Raw genomic sequence first — 26,280 nt, 5'->3', positions numbered from 1 at the left:
CTTATCTTTATATACTCTCTTCTTCTCTACTCTTTCTATACCAAACACTGGTACAGACCAGACCATTAGAGGGGTTTCCGACCAAACCCCGATCGGGCAGCCTAACCATTTGTTCCTTGTGCAGGCCTTCACCATGACTGCATCATCTACTATATGAATTTGGAGATTGAGGAGCTACGTGCTCAACTAAGGAAGTAGATGATGCCTCAAGAGGAACCTAGGAGATCTAGAAGAGGGTTGTCGCAGCAAAAGATACGTACTCCACCTCCGCCTTCATGAAAGAAAGGGTCCAATCCAAGACCTGCTCGTGGTGAGCATAGCCAATTAATTCTGGTACACAGTGAGGGGGCTAGTAGTAGAATAAACAATCCCATAATGAAGAATCATTGAGAAGACTCTTGCAAGAGACAAAAGACCATCAATCATCATTCGGTAGTCCCTCATCCTTTGTGCTGTTGTGACGAGAGACAGTATGACTTGAGGTCATAGTTGGACAACAACCGGAGGGACGACCGACGGTGGAACAAAGAGGCAGAGCTATGACTAGAAAGGGAGAAGGAGCATTTAGATCGATCCGTTCATCAGATGGAACGTCGTGCTCTAAACCGACTAGTCACTTACAGTCCACCGAAATTCATCATGTATGATGGAAAGTCGGATCCCTTGACTCACATCAGCCACTATTGCCAAATGATGTCACTTTGGAATCAGAATGATGCATTCATGTGCAAGGTTTTCGCCTCTAGCCTTGGTGAGCACAACCTCTGGTGGTACGAAAAACTCCCTCCACAATCCATTTATGATTAGGCTCAACTCTCTAAGGCCTTCTTAGCACAGTTCATTTCCAACAATCGAATCCCAAAAGGATTGAACACATTGTTCAATATCCGGAAGAATAAGAAGGAATCTTTGCGTGAATATGCCCGGCGGTACTGGGAAGCATATGGCAACTTAGAAGAAGATGTTTGTAGTGAGCCATTGGCGGCACTGTATTTCGAACAAGGCTTCCCCCTTCACACAACCTTAGGCAGTCGTGGACGAAACGACATGCCTCCGACTTGAAAGAGGGCCCGGATAGAGGAGCCAGCCCGTGTGGAAGATGACACTGCCTCTATACAAGTGTTAGTCGCTAATGACGACACTAAGGCCTCTTGGCAACCTAAGGCCGAGCAGCCAAGGAGGGAGGACCAGCGAAGGAGATATAGCTGAAATAGACAAACCACAATGGAAAATAAGAAAGAAAATGGCAGATTCTACAAAGCCATAACCACTAAATTCAGTGATCCAATATATAGACTCTTGGAGAAAATCAAAGAAGAGCCTTACTTCGTCTAGACTCCCAAGATGATCCCTGCTCGGCACAATCAAGAGTGGCGGTGCTCCTACCATCGAAAGAAAAGGCATAAGAAGTAGAATTGTCGGTACCTTAAGAGGTACGTAGAGGACTTGGTCATTGCTGGCCACCTCTAACAATGGATTGATATTGAGAAGACAAGGGCAAAACAAGGGCAACCCCTAGTTCCTCTACTAGAAGACCAAGCCCCGAGGATAGTGATCAACATCATCCACGGGATAACCAACTTTTAAAGCAAAAATGCCCTTTGTGGCGAGGTTCAAAGAGCCACACACCTACAGCAAGTAATATCAGTGGAACCTCCGCCTAAGAAGTCTAGAACTGAAACAAGGTCTTCTTAGTTCAACATTGTGTTCACTGAGAAGGATTTGGAAGAAATCTAACACCTCCACACCGATGCTCTGATCGTCACCGTCATTGTGGCGAACAAGTTTGATGTGAAGCAAGTTCTAATCGATCAAGGAAGCGCTGCCGACATTATGTACTTTGAACTTTTTAATAAACTAGACCTCAGCGAGCAACACCTAACCCCTACAACCTCCTCTCTGGTCTACTTTAATGGGAAAATCGAGTGGCCGCATGGTCGGATCACCTTGCCTATCACAACAAAATCCAAAGTGGTATCTGTCGATTTCTTGGTGATCAATACTCCGTCTCTTTACAATGTAATCCTTGGATGATCTTGGATTCATGCAATAAAAGCGGTGCCATCTACTTACCACCAGACCGTCCGTTTCTTAACATAACATGGATGGAGGAGATCAGAGGTGATTAGGTTGCGATGAAGCACTGCTTCATCACAATAATGAAGTCTAAGCAAGCGTGCAAGGAAGTACAAATGGTCGAAGTGCCTAATCAGCCTGTATTGGAAAACATTGGTAGAGTACTGGCAGAAAAGATGGTTAAGGACCTTGAAAGGGTCTTGGTGGAAGAAGAGAAGTCGGACAAGTTCTTTTTGCTTCGCACTTCACTCCTCGTCAAAGAGAATGAGCAATTGCTAACTCTCCTCCACAAAAACATTGATGTGTTTGCCTGGTCTGCATACGAGACTCCTGGGTTAGATCCTGAATTCGCTTGTCACCAACTCAATATCCATCTAGAAGCTTGACCCGTAGCCCAAAAAAGTAGACGATCGCCCGCAGAGCATGCTGAAGTAGTGGTTTGAGAAGTGGGTAAGTTGCTAGCAACAGGAGTCATACATGAGGTGCAATATCCAAAGTGGTTGTCCAATACCATCATGGTGACAAAAAAGAACAACAAGTGGAGAGTCTACGTTGACTTCACTAGCCTCAACAAAGTTTGCCCTAAGGATAGTTTTCATTTCCCGTTGATAGTTCAATTGGTTGATGCCAGGGCCAGACATGAACGAATGGGTTTCTTGGATGCCTACAGTGGTTATCACCAAATCCCCATGTTCGGCCCTGATCAAGACAAGACGGCGTTCATCAGTTCAAGGGGCACCTATTTCTATAACGTGATGCCCTTCGGCTTGAAAAACGTTGGTGCAACATATCAACGGATGGTCACCAAGATGTTTAAAAACCAACTTGGCAAGACCATAGAAACCTATATAGACGACATGGTCAAGAGTAAATTGGCTGAGCACCATTTGAGAGACTTGGAGGAAGTGCTTCAAATCTTGAAAACCCACAAACTTTGCTTGAATGCCTCGAAGTGTCTGTTCAGGGTAGGTTCGGGGAAGTTTTTAGGATATATGGTGACTAGACTAGGCATCGAAACCAACCCCGACCAAATCAAAGCCATCCAAGACATTGGAGCGCCTACGAAGGCCAAGGAACTCCAAAAGCTCACTGGCATGGCCGCAGCATTGAACCGTTTCATTAGTCAGTCCTTCGACCGAATGAGGCCCTTCTTCTAGCTCTTAAAGAAGAAAGCAAGCTTCGAATGGGATGACCAGTGCTTCGAAGCACTCACAGTGTTGAAGAAGTACCTTTCTTCCCCTCCTCTTCTGTCCACCCCAGTCCCCAACGAAGAGCTATTTTTCTACTTGGTTATCTGCAATCATGTTGTGAGTGTAGTCTTGATTAGAGAAGAGGGGAAGGAACAAAAGCCAATATACTACGTTAGCAAGACCCTACTAGATGCCGAAACCAAATACTTGCCACTAAAGAAATTGGCATATGCCCTATTGATCGCCTCCAGAAAGCTTGCTCACTACTTCTAAGGGTACATCATCAATGTCCTCACTAAGTATCCTCTTAAGTTCGTGTTCAGCCGAGCTGATATCTCGGCCTGAACAGTAAAGTGGGTTGTAGAACTGGTGAATTTGACATTAAATTCTAGCCACAAACTGCCATTAAAGCTCAAGTATTGGCGTATTTTGTTGCTGAATTCACACTAGGACCGACCAACCCCTTCGAAGGGAGCTCGGCCCTAGCAACTAGAGTCCACAACACTTACCAAACTCCCACTGAGGCATGAAAACTTTTCATTGGAGATTTCTGGCAGCTATTTATTAATGGATCCTCTAACCAAAAAGGTTCTAAAGCAGGAGTGGTTCTTATTTCACTGGAGGGATTTGTTTGGGAGTAAGCCATCAGACTAGGATTGAAGGCTTCCAATAACGAGGCAGAATACGAGGCCCCGCTAGCTGGTCTACGAAACACCGAACATTTTAATGCAGAGGACTTGCTTGTTTATAGCGATTCCTAACTTGTGGCGAACTAACTAATTGGAGTATATGAAGCTCACGATGAGCGGATGGCATTCTATACTAAACAAGCCAAGCACTTCATTCGTAAATTTCAAGCTATTAAGGTTAAGAAAATTGGCCAAGATGGAAACAGCCATACCGATGCCTTAGCTTGACTTGGCTCCTTGGCGGATTCCAGAAGTGACTGCAAGATATGGGTCAAGTATGTTCCTCAACCAACTGTCAGTCCACCCAACTCAGTTCTCTATACTGACCTCGATCTGAGCTGGATGGACCCTCTCATTGCCTTCCTAAAAAATGGTACCCTCTTAGATGACAAGAAATAAGCACATAAAATAAGGCATTGAGCTACGTGATTTTGGATCTCACCCTCGAGTAAGCTCTACAAGAAATCTTATCTTAACCCGTATCTTCTTTGTGTTCATCCCAACCTTGTAGAGAATTTTCTCTATGAAATCCATGAGGGGATTTGTGGTAGTCACACTGGAGGTCGGCCCTTGGCACACCAAGCCCTCACTCATAGCCGCGTATGCAGAAAGACACCCAACAGTATGTCCGACAATACGACAAGTGCCAAGGATTTGCTCCACTTATTTATCAACCAGCCAAGTACCTAACTTCCCTTACTAGCTCGTGGCCATTTACATAGTGGGGTTTGGACATCGTTGGACCTCTAGCAAAGGGTACTGCCAACAAAAGGTTCTTCGTTGCTGCCACCAATTACTTCACTAAGTGGGTGGAGATGGAAGCCTTAGTATGTATCAAGGAAGCTGACATGAAAAGGTTCATATGGAGGAATGTCATTACTTGGGTTAGTATCCCAAGGGTCTTACTCTCTGACAATGGCACCCAGTTTTATGGGAAAACTTTCAAGAAGTTCTACTCTGACTTGAAATTGAGTTCAGAAACTATACTCCAGTCTACCCGCAAGGCAACGGTTTAGCTGAAGCATCTAACAAGACGATCGTCAATGAGATAAAAAAAAATGGCTAGAAAAAGCCAATGGCAAGTGGATGGAAAAATTGCCAAATGTCTTATCGGCATACATAACTACACCAATCAACAAGAGAGACGCCCTACTCTCTCACCTATGGAATGGTGGCCAGCATTCCCTTGGAAGTCAATCTTCCTACAATTCGGTCAGAAATCTTTGAACCAGCAAATAATGATGAGGACATCGCCCAAGCTCTTGACCCTACAGAGAAACACAAAGAGTCCACCATCATTTGTCTGGCAACCTACCAGAAGTTTCAATAAAATGTGTTAGTTAGGCAATTTTAACCCGGGGATCTGGTGCTAAAGAAAGTCATTGATCATAAGAAAGCCCCTAGTGAAGGGAAGCTCGACCCTAACTAGGAAGGGCCCTACAAAGTCACCTTAGTCTTGGGCAATGGAGCTTACTACCTGGCTGACCTAGCAGGCAAACCCATTCTTTGTCCTTGGAATGTTGCAACTTGAAGAAATACTATCAGTAATGTAATGACTTGAACATCTTTCGAATGTGATTACAATTTTCCAAGTACCAACGAAATCAACTCTTCTCTACGAATTGTATTCTTTTTCATATGTGTTGCATATGTTTTCACTTGCTAATTGAGCAAGAACGGGTTATGGGTTTTAACCTACGCCCCAGCCTACAAGCTCGGCCCTTTGGTCAAAGTAGGGCGCCAAGTGGTATAGCTTGGTGGACTTTGTGCCAAGTGTCGTTATTTGAAAGCATGGTACATGGTAACAACTCGCGCTTAACGAAGAGCTGAGTTACACTCTATGATGAGTTAAACTTGAACGAATCAAGTAAAGATCGAGCAACGCAATGCTCTGCCTAATTCACATAAAAATTTTTTACAAGGTGTCACCCACATTGGGGGCACACCATATTTTTTCAAAATTTTTCTTTTTAACTACTTTTTTCCAGGCACGAAGTCTACTCTATCCGAACAGACAGTCTGCTCGGCCTCGAAGTCTCTGCTTGGCTGTGGAGGCATGGGAATTTCTTTCTTTCAATTTTTTAAGACACGATCTGTAACAACCCCGAGCTCTGTATCATTTTTACATATTATTTTATTGGGCATAATTTGCATGATTATGTGTTTATGTGACACATATCTGTTTGTTTGTGAATTATCTGTTTAATTGTCAACTTAGAATATGAAATTGAAGGCCCAAGCAAATTCAGAAATCAAAATTGGTTAATTCAATAGGCTAATTGGGAATTTTAGAACCGTATGGTAAGTTTAATTAAAATTTGATTCAAATCAAAATAATTAGAATAAAATAAGTATAATTGATTAGACTTAAGCCAATTGTTTAGCCTTAATCACAATTAATTAGCTAAGCCTAATCCACCTATATATATATGTTAATCATGCTTTAAACTTCATTTTTGACATTAACTTGTGCTGAAAATTGAGAGCTAGAGAGGGAACTCAACATCTTAGAGAGAGAGAGAGAGAGAGAGAGAGAGAGAGAGAGAGAGACAAAGAAGAAGAAGAAGAAGAATTCAAGAGAATTATGGAGAGATCAAAGAGTTTAAGTTTATTTAAGGCCTAATTCAAGCTCTAAGTATGATCTTTACCTATAATTCATGAAGTTAATCCATGTAGGAAGATGAATTCACCAAATTGTAGGACCATTTGCATGTAATTGAAAGAAATGAGCACGAATTATCAAGAGTTTAGTGAGTTTGAGCGAATTGTGTACATGTATGCTTATTTCTTCACTTTTGAACTTGGTTTTTTACAAATTCACACATGCATGGGACTTACGTGAGTTATTTCTTAAGGTTCTTCATGATTTGCACTCAACATCTCATATAAACATGTTTTAAAAAGAAGAGAGTTGGATTTCCTACACGCATGTCAAGAACATAATGTTTTGAGTTTTGTTTTGAAGAATTGGAAAGGGAATTGAGATTATGGTTTCATATTTTCCAACAATCCATGTTTTATAAAGTGTTTCTAAGCTTTTGAGACTAACCATACAAGTTTTGAACATGAAAGCAATGTTTTTGAACTTCAAACACAATTCTGGAAAACCCAGAATTCGTCCAATTTGCTCAAGTGAAGAATCTGTCGCTCGAGCGAAAAATGAAGACATCCAACACTTTTGTAGACATTTGGCTGTTGGTTCGAGTGACCAAGTGTGCGCTTGAGGAAACCCACTTTTGTTCAGCACTTGGCTCGAGCAACCATCGAGCGTAAAATTCGAGCATCCAGTACTTTTGCAGTTAGGCCACACTGCTCGAGTGACCAAGTGTGCGCTCGAGTGAAGGCCCTATTTTCAACAAGTTTTGATTAACACTCCTAAGTGCATATTTGCATCCTCATGCCCATTTAGGCATTCTTTTGCATCATTTGAACATCCTTAGTCATCGAACAAGCTAGAGACACACGTAAGGGAAATGAATTAAGATACGTTACTTGTTCGAACGTGTGTTTCAATGTGTATTTGTGTTATGTGCTTTGTGTAGGAGGTCAATCGAGGTCTATTGTCAGTGCCAACCTATTGTGAATAGTATCTTTGTAAAGATATGTTATTAAAATATATTTTGGCTTGTCACAAGAGTGTTATTTTGAAATGTTATTTTGTTATGAATGAATGATGGTTTATTTGGAAATGGAATTGTGGCATCCTTAGTATAGGCCTCGCCCAATGGTAACAATACCATGGCTTATGCTATATGGCTCTCGCCCTGGGGTAACAATACCGTGGCCTATGCTACATGGTCTTCACCTGGGGGTAACAATACCGTGGCTTATGCTATATGTCCCTCGCTCGGGGATAACAATACCATGGCCTTTCGTTACAGAGATCTCTGATATAAACCCATGTGATCCCTTTGTGCACTAATGGATATGCCACATATGAATATAATTTGTGAAATTTGATATGACAAGTACTCATTTATTATTTGTTTCGAACTCATATGATATGATTTTGTACAATAATGTACATCATTCATTTGACCTCTTTATACTGGTATCACTCACTGGGTTTTAGCTCACACTCTTCCTTTATATATACGTAGGTGAGCAAATGGAACGTTAAGCATAGAGCAACCTCAGGAGTCCACCGTTTTGTCAGCCGTTTTAAAGTGCCTTCGTGATGGGCCGATCTTGGTCTCATGCGTCAAGTGTGTCAACCTTGTGCATCATGATGCTTTGTTTTATTTCTTTTGTTTAGTTTCTTTTGTTTTGGAACTTGAAATGAATGGATAATTTGTATAAGTGTTAAGATGCTATAATATACTTTAGTATTCGTATCTTTGAAGGAGTTGGAGTTTTAAATTCATATGATTATCATATATACACCGCTCGATGGACGAGTTTATATCTTAATATTGCTTCCGCAGTGCCCCTTTATTATTATTAATTATCAGTTTTGTCTTTGCGGTCGGAAGTAATCTGGGATTACTGGCCGGTCACGGCCTAAATCTCTAGGGGCTAGTCCGGGTTGTGACATGAACCCTAATCTGATTGATCAGACATCCTGTGTGGTTTCGAAGCCTCTACTCGACCGAGGGGCATGAAAAGTTTTAATTCTTCAATTTTGTAATTCAATTTTATGAAGCCTGGTCTGATCGAACATATGGCCTTCTTCTCTATAGAGCCCATTCTCGGTCAAGGGCAAACATAACATATACATGCAAAAATTAAGGATAGAAGTTCAAAACTTGCAAAAATTCAAGAAGAGCACATCATTACTACAATGCATCCATTACAAAAAGAGAAGCTCGGCCTTACAAAATAAACATGTCTAGCTAGTCAAACTTTAACACTTGCAAAAATAAAGCAATGTAAAGCAAAATAAAGTTTAAAAAAAAAAAAAAAAAAAGAAGAAGAAGAAGAAGAAGATTGTTAGTCCTTATCTTGGGGCTGCTCTAGCTTGTTCGGTATAAGGCTTGGCAGACGAAGGAAATGGAGAAACGGAAGGGGTGGCCTCCGAAGTCTTAGCCTTTAAGGATGCCTCATTTGCTTTGGCAGCCCTTACAGCAGCAACTATTGACAAAACAAGGATGTCCTTGAAAAGAGCAGAGGTCTTCTCAATCCCAGTACCACGAAGGGCCTCTGTCCAACCCTTGACAAATAAACCATCTCTCAACTCCAACGTCTGTTGGGCATAATCCGCCTTAGCTTCATCCCAACTGTTCTGGTTGGCCTCTTTAATAAGCTTAGCTTGGTTAGCCTTCATCGCCTCCAGCTCGACCTCCATTTCAGTCCTTCCCTATTCGACCTCTTTCTTGGTGTCCAGAGCCACCTTAGAAACTCTCTCAGCCTCCAACACCACCTTCTCCTAAGCAATGGCTGACATCCTAGCAGCGACGGTCTCCTCCTCGGTTGACTTCAGAGCAAGGTCAGCGTCAACTAGCACCTTCGTAGTTTGGTCACAGTCTACTATTTGCTCCAAGCGACGTTGCTCCATAACATGAAACTGTTGGCCCAATTGTCAAAGACCACGATAAAACACTAGAGAGAGAAAATAAAGGAAATCAATCAAATCAAGAAGAAAACACTTACTACGGTCACCATCTAAAGGGATCCCTATTTTTAGGGATTTAGAGTCCACATTACTCTCAACCATAAGGGTAGAAGTAACACCTTGAATAGATTGAAAGCCAACTCACGAGAAGCTGTCACATTGTCGGACATAGTGATAGGGTGACCCTCATGCTCCAAAGGCGGCAGCCACTCCTCAACCAAAGTCAGCTCCTCAAAGCCCTCAACAACATCTTTTCCCTTATCCCTCTTCCACTTGGATGCCTTCGGTGCTTTAGTTTGAGTGGTGGTAGGTAGAATAGGAATGAGAACCTCCTCGGTAATCTACATAGATTGCTTTGGAACTGAGACTTTTTGCTTGGCCAGTTGTATAGTCACAGCAGCCACTTCAGCAACAGGGTCTGTGCTGTAAACTAGAGCTGCAAGGTCAAGCTTTTGGTGAGTCATGGCTTCTTGCTCATCAGGAAAAGGGTCCTCACTCGTAGTTCCGCTTGATGACCGAACAACAGCGAAAGTAGAAGCACTGGTGTTGTTGCAAGCTTGTTGCTCGACCAAACTTTCCAAGGACCCCTTAAGGTAATCAATCACGTGAACCCTCCTCTTGTTAAGCTTATGCTTGTTAGTGGTTATGTATCCAAGCAGCTCTGTCATGGTTCGGTTGGGGTACGCGAAGGCAGTCTCAAGGTTGGTCGGATGTTCTTTGTTCATATGCCTTCTCGTCTGAGAAGCATCTGTCAAAGCCATAACAAAAGTTAGAACCAACATCAAAAGCATGAAAGTAAAACCTTAAGGACCAAAGCTAACTTGGACCACCCCCCTTATGCGACACCCATGTTAGTCGATCCTTTATGCCAGTTGGATACTTGAAGTTTCCTCCTATGATGAAGAAGTCTTTCGAAAACATATTGGCATCAGGGAGGTCTAGGATCATTTGGGGTACATTGGTCTAAATTTTAAGGTAGTAGGTGCAATCTGGGTTATAGGAGAAGGTGTAACAATGGAGTATGTCCCATACTCCTAAGCTAAGGCCAAGCAACCGGTTAAGGGCAATGAAGCCACCTACAACCCTAAAAGTATTCATAGATATCTCCATGGGGTGGAATTTGAAGTAATGGAAAAACTTAAGCTACAAGGGGTCCAGAGGAAACCGAACTTCCCCTTCTACTATGGATTCTACAGGAAGGGGCACGGTATCGGCGGTCAGTGAACGAAGTGTGTTTAAACCCCGTAACACCGGAGTAATGTCTTTTGGAATATGGTACTTTTCTAAAAAAATGCTAGTTTGGATGATGTGTTTATTAGCCTTCTAAACTTACCCATCTCCTAAATCTAGAATACAAAATAAATAAAGGAGAGACAGAGGATCAAGAACTTACAATGCTGAAATTAGGGCATCAAACAAATGTCGGAGTCAAGCCAAACCTGCCATGAATTTCAAGGGAAATGATGAGGATGCAAAAAGGAAATTCAAAACCCAACCAAGAAAACAGAAGAAGGAATTGAGTTACTGGGTGAAGCAAATTGGGTGAACTCACAATATCAAGCTAATGCTGCAAGCTACGAAACAATGACGACCACTAAGCAATGAATGTCGTGTGAAGCCCACAACAGCAAGACCGACCTGCCAGAAGTTGAAACAAATTCAAAGACCACACTTGTTCAAACCAAGATTCATATCAAGTTATAATGAGAAATTGAAGGGAGTCTCCAACAATAGTGGAAAAATTCAGACACTTGGGGGGAAAAAAAAAATGATGAATTCATGGACTTACAGGATCAAAATAAAGTGGCCCCTGCAATTAATGATGAACAACCAAAATCAAGTCGAAGCCAAGAAACGAAGCTGGAAACCAGCGATACAAGCTTGCCAACAGCAAGGTAGCGGCGCTATGGCAACAACCCAGCGCCGGTGAAGAAAACATCAAAAAAGAAAATCAACCATGAACCCGTTGGAAAGAATGGTGAGTCGGCGGCGGCAAGAGGCAAACTCACGGTGAAGCAGGACAGAGTTGTCGCCCACGTGGGGTGGCTCCGACACGATGCTAACAGATGAACTCCGACGACAACGACGGGACGGCTGCTGGAGATGAAGACAGCAACTGAGTTCCAGACTGGTTTTGGCCTTCCGTCTGTGAAAAAGTGGTTTTGGAGTTGTTTTCGAAAATTCTTACCGCTTGTTTGGTTGGAGATTTAAAAAAATAAATAAATAAAATAAATAAAATGTATAATTTTACCACGTAAAGGTGATAGAGTTGAATCATGTCTAATAAGGAAAGATAGCTGCAAATTTCAAAAAAACAAAAAAACACTCCAACCAATGCCACATGTCCGAAATTAGCTAACAGGTGGACAGTTTTGGCAGGACCGAGCTGAAAGAAATAGAAAACTGAACTCAGACGAGGGACCGAGCAAAGGAGTGGAGTTCATAAAGAGCACCAAATGTGTAAAATAAATAAATAATAAAAAAAGGGTGGGTGGGTAGAACAAAAACGAGTCTGGGTCCTCGGCCGTTTATTCCTGCTGCTGTTCCTGCAACACCTCTAAAACGACGTCATCTCGAGAAAAATTTCAATTAAAAAAAAAACAAAAACAAAACAGAAGCACACCAAACCAAAGAGAGGGAGAAAAGGATCTGTAAACCAAATCAGAGAGGGAAAGAAGAGGATCCGCAAACCAAACCAAGAAGGGAGAAGAGGATGTCTAAAAAAAAACTATCAAACCCATCCTAGCTCTTTACACAAACCCAAATCAACTTTCTCTCCCTCTCAACCACACAAACAACCCCATATCTCCTCTGATTCTCTCTACAAAGGCAAGATTTTTGGGTTTTGTGATTCACTCATTTTTGTGATTCTCTCTACAAATAGCCATGAATATTAGAAATTGGGCGCCCATGTGGCATGACCCATGACATTCTGAACCTATGTGGCATGACCCATGACCCTTTTTGAACCCTACCCATGTAAGTTTTGAATTTGAATTCAAAACCTATTTGGATAACCCACTCTTGATATCTATATCTATCATATCAACTGATATAGATAGATTGATATATATGGTTATATATCTGATTTTATATTTGAATAATATATTTATATCAGATACGTTATGTGGTTTTTACCTATAACATTTTTATATACTCTCTCTAACTCTCTTCCATTATGAGAACGATTCAACCTTTGCACTGTGACTTGTGTGGGTGATACTCATATTGTGGTATCACTCCATGTAGACACCCAATTTTCTACCGTCCTCAAGACTTGGACGTCATCGTTCGAACACTCGATGATCATCCATGCTTGTGTTCGTTTTGAGTTTCTGAAGGTCTCGGCTGCGCGCCTTGCCTTGGAGCCTTTCAACTTATCTGTTTTGTGCTTGGTTGTGGACCAAGAGCTTGTGGCTTTGTTTCTGAGGGAAGAAGATGGCTTGTTGGCCAGCCTTACAACCCATCGGCCAGGCCTCTTGCCTATCGGCCATTCATTCTTTCCATCGGCCATCAGTGGTGGCCGGTCGGCATCACTAATGGCCGGTCGACACCTTTATTGGCTGGTCGGCCATACTTTTTGGCCAAGACCTTTTTATTTGCTTTTGCAGATATTTTATTGCCAGCTGTGACAGCTGGTAAGCATAGAACTCATCCTCCATACACACGTGTATGGAGGGATTGAACCAAGCCTCTAGCTTGTTCAACAAACTTGAGACTTGGATTTCTATAAGAGGGGAGGTCCCTCTCCCTTTCCAGAGGTTCAAAAAAATTGATATAGAGTGATACATATATCTCTCTCTATATCTCCCCCTCTCTCTATATTTGCATTTGTTTGTGCTCAAAAGTGTGTTTTCTCTTCACTTTTGCACTACAACACCTAGTACAGCACCATTGCTTTGTTGTTAAGGTACTAGAGGACCTTGTTTGGACTCTCAAAGTTTGTTTTGTTAGCTCAGAAGTTGCTGCTTGGCTGTGGTTCTTCAAGGGTGAGTTATTACCCCCTTTAAGCCTTGTTTTGCTTGAGTACTTAGCCACCTTTGCATGCTTCTTTTGGCTTAACTTTCAACTGAAAAAAGTTCTGTATTTAAGTGTTTAAAATGGTTGTTTAAGACTTCTTTGGTGCTAGGGGTGGCTCACCCCCTTTTGTGCCTTACTTGGCCTTGTTTTGAGCCATCTCTTTTAGGCCTTTGGATCACCTTTGTTTGGCCTCTTCACCACTGAATTCCAGAGGAATTTTAATGGTGGAAAGTGTGTTTTGAGACCCAAAATAGGTAGGGGTGGTCCCCCCCTCCCTTTTGTATCTTGTGTGCTTGTGTTGATGGCTCACCAAGTTAGCATGTTTTTCTACCTCCTTGAGGCTCCATTTCAGCATGTCTTAGGCCTTATTTTGCCATGATATAGCTCTGTTTTGGCTTGGTTTGGTCACCTCATGCATGCTTTTTACACTTGTAGTGTAATCCTTACAAACTAGCCTTGTATGCTTAAGGTTTTGGCTCATCTTTCTAGCATGTGTTGGTTTCATTCCAGCATGTTTTTGGTCATTATTTAACATGCCTTAACTCTGATTTTAGTTGGTGAAGTCATCTCATGCTTGGCTTTGGTAGGTGTAGTGGAATCCCCTTTGTTGGCCTAGTATGCCCCATGCTTCATGCCTTTAATTCTAGCATATGTTGGCTATGTTCAAGCATGTTTTTGGCCTTGTTTTGACCTGCCTTAGGACTGTGTTGAGTCACCTTAGCCCTTTGGGGCTTGCTTGATATGGCTATGGTGCAAGTACCGTTGCTAGCCTTAAGCTTTGAGCCTCCTAGCATACCTCATTTGTCATATGTGCATGTTTTGGCATCATTTGGAATGATATTTCAGAGCATATAGTATTGTCACACTTCTATGTTTTTCACTCTTTAAGCGCTTTTAAGAGTTGACCTTATGCCTAGTTGATGAGCCATCACATGAGCATGTGTTTTTTTGCCCCTTTTGTGCCTAAGTTTTTGGTGTGTTGGCCACTGTTTTGAAGCCTCTTAGGTCTGTCCATATATGGTTTAAGTCCATGGAGCATTGTATTGCATGCCTCTTCTATGATGCTCTTTACTTGCTTTCATGCTTTAGCCTCCAAATATGTCATGCATGCATTGTTTGCATAGTAGAATCTTGTGCATGCCATTCTAGCATTATTAGGAGAGCATGTTGTTGCATTGCATGTTGTTTGCATGTTGTCGCATTGCATGTTGTTGCATTGAATGTTGTTTGTATGTTGTTGCATAGCATGTTGTTTGCATGTGTGTTGCATTGCATTGTGTTTGGATCGGATGTTGATCCGAACACGAGAAACGAGGGACGTTTCATACTTGAAGTGATAGAGCGTGCCTCATTTCTCAGTCGCCGACCCTCTTGATCAAGCATGATAGAGGTGTAGGCTCATTGTGTCATTTGTGCATTTATTGACATTGAATTGTGCAAACTTGGCTTCTTCGGCCATCATGCATTGAGATGCGTGATTGATGGCCCGAGAGTCGAGTACCACACTCCCTTGAGCTTGAGAAATGATAGGGAGGGTGGTTGTGCACACATACCTTGCAAATACACTGCCATGCCTCTGTTTGTGCTTTGTTGCAGCAAAAGGAGAAATTGCAAGAAGCAGTGGCCGACCAACCATCAGAGCTACCGACTGGCCACCAAGTCTGCCGATCGGCTATCAAAAGTTGCCGATGACCATTATCTTTGGCCGATGGCTATTCCCCTTGGCCGACCATCTCTCAGCATGTTCTTAAGGTGGATCAGAAGCATCTTGGAAGTTGGCACAATTTTCAGAAGTCCAAAAAGGTGCAAACAGAGGCAACATGAGGCACGGTAGTGGATTTCCGAGCGAGGCGATCGAGCATGCATGCACTTCTCGCCCCGAGGCCATTTTAACTGCTTTGTTTAGCTAGTTAATTTGCTTATTTTGTAATTAATTAGTTAATGTATTTAGCTAATTTATTTCGTCTTTGCAATATTCTAATTAGCTTAGTATAACTAGTTTCAATTCGGTTTGTAATTAATTAGCTTAGCATAACTAGTTAGTTGATTTATTCGGACCCTTCGTCGAGAGGGCGAATTTTGTAATAAGTGTGCGTGTGCGTGATGCATGTCTTCCAACCCCATTTCTTTCTCCCTTTTACTTATTAGCTTTTGATGGTTAGTTTAGGGCATATCTCAATTAGCATCCTTATGCTTCGCATGCGTGCATCATTCATCTGTTTTGCATGCACCGGGTTCGGTGCATCATACAAACTGCTTTGTATTTCAATACCAATTTGAATACTTGTTATCAAGTTGCATTCATATGCCATTCTAGATACCCGAGCCTATTTTAGTTACATTTTTGCATGTGTTGCATTAGGCATCTTAACATAGCTAGGATCATGCATGATTACTAACTAGCTTTTGTTTTGGCTCGGAGTACACTGTAAGTGTTTATGGTTTAGCATCTTGCATGTGTGTAAGTGCTACCATGACAGCATGCTTGCCATGAAGCTATTTGGTTAAGTGTTTAACTGCATGAATGCCTGTGGATGAAGGCTTTATTGCTTAAATTGGAACAATTCATCAAAATGTGCGTTTTAAGCCCACTTAAGAGTGGCAAATCATGTTTTCTAAGCCCACTTGAGGGTGGCAAATCCGCGTCTTAGCCTACTTGCGAGTAGCATTTTCAAACCATTTTCGAAAACAAACGTGAAATGTTTTGTTCCAATTCGAGTGATTTAGTCTATATTTGTATGCTGTGCGCATCACATAGTAAGCTAGCTAATAAACTGGAATAAGAACGCATGTGTTTTCAAAAAGAACATATCATGTTTAGTAGAGGCCGATCTTTGATCAGGCGAGCGGGGGTGCTCATTTCAGGACCTTCCCTTCTCGTACCCAAGTTCTTGAGCCGAGGCAACTTTGGTGATGACGGACACGTGGCCTTAGGCACGAGTCAGGGTTTCCTAAATTTTTCAAAATAAAATATTTAGGTGGCGACTCTAAAATCTGGCAAAGCAGTCCATGCTTGGCGCTTTTTTATTAAAATCGATTTTCCAAAACGATTTGTCAGATTTGAACTCTTTGGTGATTTATCAGTCTTACATTGCACTTTGTGAGATTAGATTCAGAACCGTGACATGAGTCCGAACTGAAGTAGCTAGAACAACTATTCGCGCCCTCACGCACGAAGCGGAGTTCGGGCGGTCTACACACCACTACTGGGAGTTCGTTGTTCGCATTTATTGAAGCACGTGATTTACCCCCAAGATTCTTCGCTTCTATCACCTAAGGTATGATCTGAAATTTTTTCCCGCTGCGTCATACTAGTTTTACAGATATATTCATTTTTTCGATTCACTCATTAGAATATTGAAGAAGAATTAATCAATAAATAAAAAAAATCAGTTTTGTGATTCGTTCATCAAACACATGAATTGGCTTACATATATACATGCATGTATGTGTAGAGAGGGAGAGAAAAATAAGAAGAGAGAAAGTTGCAGAGAGAGAGGATAGATGGGAGCCGGATCAGAGCCCCAACGTTGAAGGAGAAAGAGACAGAGAGGGACAGGTGGGCGGCGATAGCAGTGGGTGAAAGCTAGCGATTTACAAGGATGACCCAGAGAAGAAGTTTGGATCTGTTGCTGCCTTCCTTCTTCTACCTTCTTCTTTCCTTCTTCTCCCTCTCTGGTTTGCTCAGATCTGTCGTTGCCTTCTTTTTCTCCCTTCCTTCTTTTCCCCCTCTGCTTTGTTTCTGTTCGGTTTTTTTTTTTTTAAATTGAAATTTTTCCCAAAACGGCGTCACTTTGGGGGATCCGTAGGAACAGCCGCAAGAATGGACAGGCGAGGGTTTGGACTCGAACAAAAACACCCAAAACTAATAAAAAAGGACCAAGCTATACGGAGGGCTGAAGTAAATTTTTTAAAAAAAAATGCAAGACCGAGCAGTACCTAAAGGTGGGACCAAGATGATGAAATAATGGACCACGCAAAGACCACCAATGTGGGCCCAACCATGCAATTTGTAACCTGTCAATAAATCCATTTTGATAAGGCACAACAAATCAAAGTCAAAAGTTGTGGGCCCAAGCGAGCATTCAAGATGTTTCTTTTGAAAGGCCATGTACAAAGGACCAAACAAATGAAGTAAGGAGCTAAATGGATTTTTGGGACTCACTTAGAATACCCGTGCAAGATCAATTATTTGAATTGGCAAGCAGTACAATTACGTGGCACCCAAAACAACCATCATACCAGCTTAGCCTACTCAAAAATTGTGAATGGGCCGAGATGCTCATAATATATATATATGGTCGTCTTATTGAGAACTCGAGAGCCAAGATCTATGTATAAGCACGAAGGTTGAAGTATACTTTTGAATAAATTAGGCAGAGATACAACAAATAGCTTCTACTTAACAAATCTAAGTGCAACCTAGGGGGCAAATAAAGGGGCACAATTATTCAAGTTCAATTGTGTGAGGCTTAGCTTGGCAAGATAAAAGTCCCCACACCCTCCTTATCAAAGGCAACTTGATCCTCCTTTACGTAGGGAAAAAATGAATTCTCTATTTTCTTTATACATTTTCTTCTTCTTTACTTTTTCTCTACTCGTTGTCAAAGGGGTTTCTAACCAAACCCTGGTCGAACAGACTAACCATCTGTTCCTTGTGCAGGCCTTCACCCATCGATGCACCAGTACTCGTCTACGAAGTTTCATCTCTTTTTATTGCAAAAATCAGCCCGCACAATAACCAAACCACAAGAATTTGTAACAATAATTACAAAATGAGTAACCAACCACTAATTGATATAACAAAAATGTTAAAATTTTTCGAAACCACAAATATTGTACCTAAGTCACATAATTTTGTAACATAACTATAAAATGCAAAATCTCCCACCAATTGGTACAACAAAAATATCCAAAATTTTTAGAAATCATAAATATCGTAACTAAGCTACAATAATCTCCCACTAATTAACCTAACAAAATTGTCCATAATTTTTAGCCATGTCAAAACTAAATCACAAAATTTTATAATATTAACCACAAATAAATATTATCAACAAATTTTGTGTACAAACCAACCTAATGATCTTACACCCAAAATTATCCATAAAATAAATGAGATCAGCTTCTCTCTCCTATTACAATCCTACAGTTGATACAATAGTACAATCCCTCTGAGGCTGTGACTCTCCTTTGGTCATACATAAACTTGTCCAAAACTCCTAGGGGTGTACACGGTCCGGATTGGTTCGGTTCTAAGAAAATCCAAGAACCAAACCGATCCTAACGGTTCTGGGATTTTGAGAACCAGACCAAACCGTTACACTTGTAAAACCGGACCAGAACCAAATCGAAATAACGGTTCGGTTGCGGTTTGGTTCACGGTTCCAAAATTTTCTATGTATAAGAATAAATTGTTAATATTAGCAAAATAATTACTCAAATTGATTACTCAAATTGATTGGTTCGGTTTTAAAATTTTAAAATTATAAAAAACCAATTAATAAAAATAAAACTTGATATGATAATAACCATTACATACCATTAAAATTTGAAATCATCCAAAAGCATTTAAAAACATTCTAAACATTGTAAACAGTCAATAGAAACTTTTTCAAATAAAAAACAACAAAAACATAAGACAAGTTAAACAATATGGATGCAAATACAGTAGCCAAAAGACTCTTAACAGCAACAAAAGAGAGCATTCCGAGTTTCTAGCAGCAACAAAATGGAAACATTAACAACAACCAGCAACATTAGCAGCCCAGCAAAACAGCAACAGTGGTCTTTTCCAACTTTCCAAGAGCCAAATCATTCTCCATTAGTCAGTAATCACATTCAGAGACACAACATTTAGAGCTGAAATTGCAAAAAATGATAACATTAATTTAAAATGAAGTACATAATACATGAAAATAAATTTCATAACAAAATACCAAATCAATATTGCCTTGTTCGAGTTCTTCAATGTCCGCAATATTTTCTTCTACTTCAAATGGGAGTGGCGAAGCATGCAACCAATCCTGCAAACAAATTAAGCATTCTACAAGCTTGGGAGTAAGAGAACTACGAAATTGGTCAATGACACGACCTCCTATACTAAAGGCAGCCTCTAAGGCAACAGTGGATACGGGAATGGCCAAAATATCCCAGGCAACTTGAGAAAGAATTTTATATCTAGAGGAATTCACCTTTCACCAATTCAAAATTTCAAAATGTGAGTTTGGGCCTTCCTTTTCACAAGCATCTTCCAAATATTTATCCACTTCTGACTTTCCACCATCACATTCTTCTTGTGCCAAATGTTTTTGAAACTTTGATTTGAGAGACATTAACTGTTTACTTGTGCTACTAATTGGTTGATCAACTTCAACACAAGTTTGGTTAGAAGAAGAACACATTCCAAATTCGAGCTTTTGATACTCATCATAAATTTGATTCAATGCCTCTCTTACCTTTTTTGTAAGCTCAGTCACAGTGGCAACTTCATGAAGTTTAGAGTAACAAAAACTAACATATCTCAACTTACAACGGGGATCCAACACAACAGAAATCAACAACAACATATTCACTTTTTCAATTTTTCCCCAATACTTATCAAACTTGCTCTTCATTTTCATAGCCATTACACTTAAAGAAGGATCCAAACTCTTTGCACATTCAGATAAGAAACCTTCAATTGCACAAACTTCAGTAAAATACATAGTAGAAGTAACGTACAAAGAACCAGGCAAATGAACAATGGCATGATAGAATTTTTCCAAAAATGAAGTAAAATGCCTAGAATCATTCCAATCTTGGGTGGTAGAAGGTATATATCATTAAGTTCTAAGCAAAAATGTAGATCCTTATCTTCTAATCTTTCAAAAGCTTTTTGAAACTTGAGTGCAGTATTTAACATGAGAAAAGTAGAGTTCCACCGTGTTTGAACATCTAAACACAAAGAACTCTTATGATTAATCCTCTCATTCTCGACACATGACTTGAAATGCTGCTCTCTTTAAGGAGAACTTCTAACATACTTCACAGCATCACGAATTTGAGTTACCGACCCTTTGATTTCATTTAAGCCATCTTTCACAATTAAATTAATAATATGGGCACAACACCTCATGTGAAAAAACTCACCTTTTAAAATAAAGGCATCACTCTTTTTAGAGAACTTTCTCTTCAAATATGCAAGTGCAACATCATTAGCACTTGCATTATCAACAGTTAGTGTGCACAATTTCTCTATACCCCAATCAATCAAGCATGCCTCTGCTGCCCTCCCAATTGCCTCACCTTTGTGGCTAGATATTACACAAAAGCTTAAAATTCTTTTGTGTAATTTCCAATCCTTATCGATGAAATGTGCTGTGAAGCACATGTAGGAAACATTTTGTAGGGAAGTCCATGAATCAGTAGTGAGACAAATTCTTTGATTTGATTTCATGAACAAATTCCTCAATTTCTTTTTCTCATTACTAAACAATATCACACAATCCCTTGCCATTGTAATGCGTGAAAGTTTTTTGAAATTAGGTTGCATCACACTACAAAAGTGACAAAAACCTCTACGCTCAACAAACCTAAAAGGTAACTCATCTTTGACTATCATTTGAGCAAGTGCATCTCTGCATGCATCTTGTTCAAATTTCCACAGTCTAAGACTATTTTCAGAACCTTCTTCTTTAATTGACTGAAATGACAAAGTTTTTTTTTTCTTTATCTCATGATTATAAGGACACTTCGAGCAATTAGCAACATGTTTTCTCAAAGTACTAGTCTCATTCTCACTCAGCCATGCATATGTGTTATAACAGTAATAACATTAGCCCCTTTAGGTTTCTTGCACCCTTCCTTATAAATTTTTGTGAAATGAAGCCAAACCTCTGAACCTTTCCTACTATTTTCTTTAGGATGACGTACCTTTGTCTAAGAGGAAGACATAGAAGCATCAAGTTTATGCTCCATAGGGGTGCTACTGTTACCAGGATTTGCAATCTCTTCAACACTTGACATCTAACAAGAAACACAAATACACAAATATATCAAATGACAGAATGTATAATAATCCCCAAAAAATCCCTAACTCAGCAAAATCCCTAAACTTCAAAAATCTCTAAAAAATAAAAAATTCCTTAGCTTGAAAAATCTCTGAAATAAAAAATCCCCTAATAAAATCATAAACATAAAGTGCATAAAAAAATACCTAAATCATGACAAGTAATCATGTTTGTCACAAATTTTTTGAAAATGTCTTTATTGGCTTTCTTGTTTCCCATTGATGCAATCATTGATATATATATATATATATTTGTATCATATGAATCATCTCATCCATACTTTGTTTTGTCTTGTTAGTATTATGATAGGAGTGCTTCTAATGGAAGAGAAGCTGCCAATTAGCAAGTTATGTTTTGAATATTAATTACTAGCAGTCAAGTTAGCAAGCTAAGTTGGTTAGATTATGTAAGTGTGGTAGGTAGAGTTGAGTGTGTTAGGTGAGAGTTGAGTGTGGTAGGTAGATGTAAGTGTGTTAGGTGAGAGTTGAGTGTGGTAGGTAAATATGTTTTTCTCTTCTATATATAGGAGAGTCATTGTATACAAACATAAATCAATCAATAATACAATTCTCTATTTCTCTTTATACATTAAATTTCTACATGGTATTAGAGCTTATATCCTCCTCCATGGAATTGACCAACCATGTCATAACCATGGAGTTTTCAGCGTCCCAACTGTCGAACAGCAGATCATTAACAGCAGGAGCCTTCTTGTCACCAGTGATGTAACCGATCTTTCCTTGCCCACGGATATACATCCGGACAGATTGTGACCAGCGGAGAAAATTATCACCATTTAGGCGGATGGTAGTGATTTGGACAGAGTGAGAGTTGGACGTTGTCACTGGAATGGCAGCGGCAGGGGTTGAAGTGGTCATTTGGACCGATCTTTTCTAAGTTGATATCAGAGCAAGGTTAAGAACTTAGTATTTTTCGCTTTACCAGCGGGCGGCAACCTCGCCTTGGCCGCCCGCCGGACCTCAACCTAGTCCGCTAGAATTTTCTACACATACCTTGAAATTTCTTCAAGTCCACCACCTTCACGCCCAACTCCTTCGAGTCGCTGTCTTGACTCACCCAGTCAACCCATCACCACCAATTTTCTTCCTTGAAGCTTCCTCTGTTCTCGTCCCTCCCCTCTCTCCTCACTTTCTCTCTCTAAGTGTGATATGAGAGAAACTTTACCGGCGAGATTTGGCCGGAGAATGGCATATATGTGTGCAGACAGTGGAAGCCTCAATCAATGTTTGCCACTTGCACAGAGATCACGGACCGATTCTTCTCTGAGTCACCAGAGACCTTAGCTTGTCTGTGGTCAGCCAAGGAGACCTCAAAAACACGATGTTTGCGTCCTTCTGAAGCAATCTTGGTACCCTGAGTTCGGCTGACCAGAGTTTTCCCAATATTTCGGACAGTGAAGAGCGATGGAGCCTTGATATCATACCAATCCTTCTTTGAGAACGGATCAACAGTTTTTTTCTTTCCACCCTTCTTTCCCTTCGAAATCCTCTTGTTCTTCCCGACGGCCATTGTCAAGCGATGGAAGGTCTAGTGAGGAAAAACTATGGAGCTCGACGACGACACTAACAGGGCTAAGCTCGATGAATCCTCAAAACCCCCGAGAAGCCACCAAACCCTCCGAGTCGAGTCCGGAACCGCCGAACTGCGGCGTCGGTGGAAGAAATGAGAGCTGTCGCTTCAGAGCTCCCGATTCCAGATCAAGCTCGGCCCTATCAGCTAGCAGCAGCCGACAAAGAGAAAGAGGTAGTGGTTGAAGAGAAAATTATAACTCGGGAACCAACCCATGTGCACTTTTTTGTTTATTCTACTTTTTGACAGGTTATTATTGAAACTACCAACCCATCATTCCACCACCTCTCTTTTTTTTTAATCATATTTTTGTACCACCGCCCACTCCATGATACCTATTTATTATTATTATTATTATTATTCTTCTTTAAAAAAAAAAAAAAAAAAAACCAAACACCATTACAAACAATTTACAAATTTGCACCACCAACCATATTTTATTCATCTCAGGGCACAACCCCGATCACACTTTTACACACACACACAAAAAAAAAAAAAAAAAAAAAATACACAAACAAACAAACAAACAAAACAACCACATCCACCGGCGGGATTTTTTCTTCTCTACTCTGCCGCAGGTCTCTTCTTCTTGCCTCCGTCCTGGGCGGCCCTTGACGGTGCTGCCTCCGTGTTTCCCACGCCGCTGGGCACGATCACTATTCCCTGCTCCTCCACTGCAGCATATGGCGGACCTCCGAATCGGAACATCACGGTGGCCTTCCGCTTCAGCTCCTTGTTTTCTGCCTTTAGCACACTTATCTCTGCTCGCGCATCCTTATACATGCGTTGGAGCAGAGCCAGCTGAGAGTTTAACTGTTGCACCTCATTTGTCCTGCTCTGCAGCCGGTGCGACAAGTTTGTGACCGCAGTCATGGTTTCCACACATGACTTCAGAGTATACTGATTGGCCTCAATATCAGTTTGCACCGCCATTTTTTGCTCCACCGACCGCATCGGAAAGTTCAACGGAGCAAACACAGAGGTGTTTGGTTGAGGTTCACTGGCCACCGCACCAGTTCTCTCTCTTGTTGACTCATTGAGGTCGGGAAAGAGAGTGAGCAGCCCACGGGAAGACGAAGCCATTTTCTGGGCAACAGAGTGTTACAGCGTATTATAGAGTTTCTCTCTCAGCAAAGGAAGAATTTTTCAGAGGTTTCTCTCAGTTTTTCTGTCTCAGCTTCTGCCTCAGCCTCAGCCTCCGTCTTGGTTAAATAGCCGAGGCAGACACGCGCATCGCGCGCCACTTGACGCCAGACGACAAACCGGGCGCGCAAGCCAATGTGGTCACGCGTCTCGCCATCATGTCCGGCATATCTTTTTATGACTTGGGCTCGCTTTTTGATGGCACGCCTTTTTATGGATTGGGCACGCCTTTTAATGACACGCCTTTTGAAAGATTGGGCACACCTTTTGAGGGTGCGACTTTTTAGGGGTCCGACAAGACTCTGTAAACTGTCCCGACATTGATTCCGGTTAGCTCCTTCATGGGTCCGACAAGACTCAGTAAACTGTCCCGACATTGATTCCGGTTAGCTCCTTCATGGGTCCGACAAGACTCTGTAAACTGTCCCGACATTGATTCCGGTTAGCTCCTTCATGGGTCCGACAAGACTCAGTAAACTGTCCCGACATTGATTCCGGTTAGTTTCTACAAGGGTCCAGCAAGACTCCGTAAACTGTCACAACAACTGTCACAACATTGTCTGCTACAACGGTCCGACATGACCCCATAAACTGTCGTCTACATCGGTCTGCCATAACCATACAGTCTTCTACAACGGTCTGACACGACCATACAGTGTCTCCTATCCTGTTTTATTTTATTTATCAGTTTACTTTCCTGTTTTGTTACTCTCTCCAAACTTAAGTTGGTTAGTCTCTATCCTCCTTGAGTTTGAGGGGGGCTGTAAGTGTGGTAGGTAGAGTTGAGTGTGTTAGGTGAGAGTTGAGTGTGGTAGGTAGATGTAAGTGTGTTAGGTGAGAGTTGAGTGTGGTAGGTAAATATGTTTTTCTCTTCTATATATAGGAGAGTCATTGTATACAAACATAAATCAATCAATAATACAATTCTCTATTTCTCTTTATACATTAAATTTCTACAGATTAGCTAGCAGTCAAGTTATGTTTTGAATATTAATTACTCTGTTTTGGATGTTAGTTACCAATATGGGCAGGAATAGTAGTTAGAAAAGAAGATATTGTATAAATAGATATCAGAAAAAGGGTGTGGATTATTTTCTGAAACTTGTATCTTCATTTTTTCTTCATAAATCAAACCTTCCAGCTAAAGGCATTGCTCTGCTGATTTTCTTCTTAGATTGCTTCATTTCCTTTTCAATTTCTTTTGTAAATTTGTGTGTTATATTACAACAAGGGATAAATGGAACTACTTTTAGCAGCATCATACTATAATCAAAATTTACACCAGTTACTACTATTTTTTTTAGAGGTCTAAAACCCAAGTATCTCGTTCTTATTACAAAGTGTAATACTACTATTATTGCATGGATTAAATACACTGTTGATCCCCTCTTTCAAAACAATTAAATTAAAAATCTAAATTAGAACGGGAAAGCAAAATATATTTATGTATTTAAAAAAAAAACCTAACACAAAAGTAAAAAAATTACTCACTGATCTTGTATTACGATTATGCAAGAGTGAATAGCCGATGGTATTGGAAAGCTGTTGGTGGCAAGATCATATACTAAAGGAGATAGTTGGCCAGATTTGGAGGTCCTAACAGTAACAATGGTGGAAGGTAGTGTTGTGATGAGATTGAGAGAGATAGAGATGGTTGATGGCATGACTAGTATGTAATATTCAAATAAGAGGAGAGTGTGAGAGAAATGAAGAGACGAAGATGGAATCGAGGAGACGAATTTGAAGGCCAAGAAATGGTCAGACCCTTCGAGTTCTCTCTCAAGAATGGCGTGAGTGTGGTGAATTTATGAATTGATGTTTATTAAATATCATACACACACATATATATATATATCTATATATATTTTAAAATTTAATTTGGTTCGGGTTGGTTCGAACCGTGATTTTTTCATAAAATTCATTAATCGAACCGTTTTATGGTTCTCAATATTTTTTGAACCAAAACCAAA

General features: G+C 40.7%; 1 long non-coding RNA gene across 1 annotated transcript; it reads right to left on the bottom strand.

Annotated features, from left to right (window-relative positions):
* Positions 1-8,713: 8,713 nt before the first annotated feature.
* Positions 8,714-11,653, bottom strand: LOC114261547 (uncharacterized). The gene is made up of 5 exons (XR_014357307.1): positions 11,296-11,653; positions 11,059-11,144; positions 10,900-10,945; positions 9,545-10,254; positions 8,714-9,458 (listed from the first exon to the last, which is right to left on the bottom strand). It is a non-coding gene; the product is annotated as an uncharacterized LOC114261547 (long non-coding RNA).
* Between the last annotated feature and the right edge of the window lie 14,627 nt (positions 11,654-26,280).

Source organism: Camellia sinensis, chromosome 15 (assembly GCF_055761805.1).
Source record: "Camellia sinensis isolate YWXY chromosome 15, ASM5576180v1, whole genome shotgun sequence".
Taxonomy (NCBI): domain Eukaryota; kingdom Viridiplantae; phylum Streptophyta; class Magnoliopsida; order Ericales; family Theaceae; genus Camellia; species Camellia sinensis.
The sequence above is the reverse complement of the archived record's forward strand: the minus strand, read 5'-3'. Positions and strand labels throughout refer to the sequence as shown.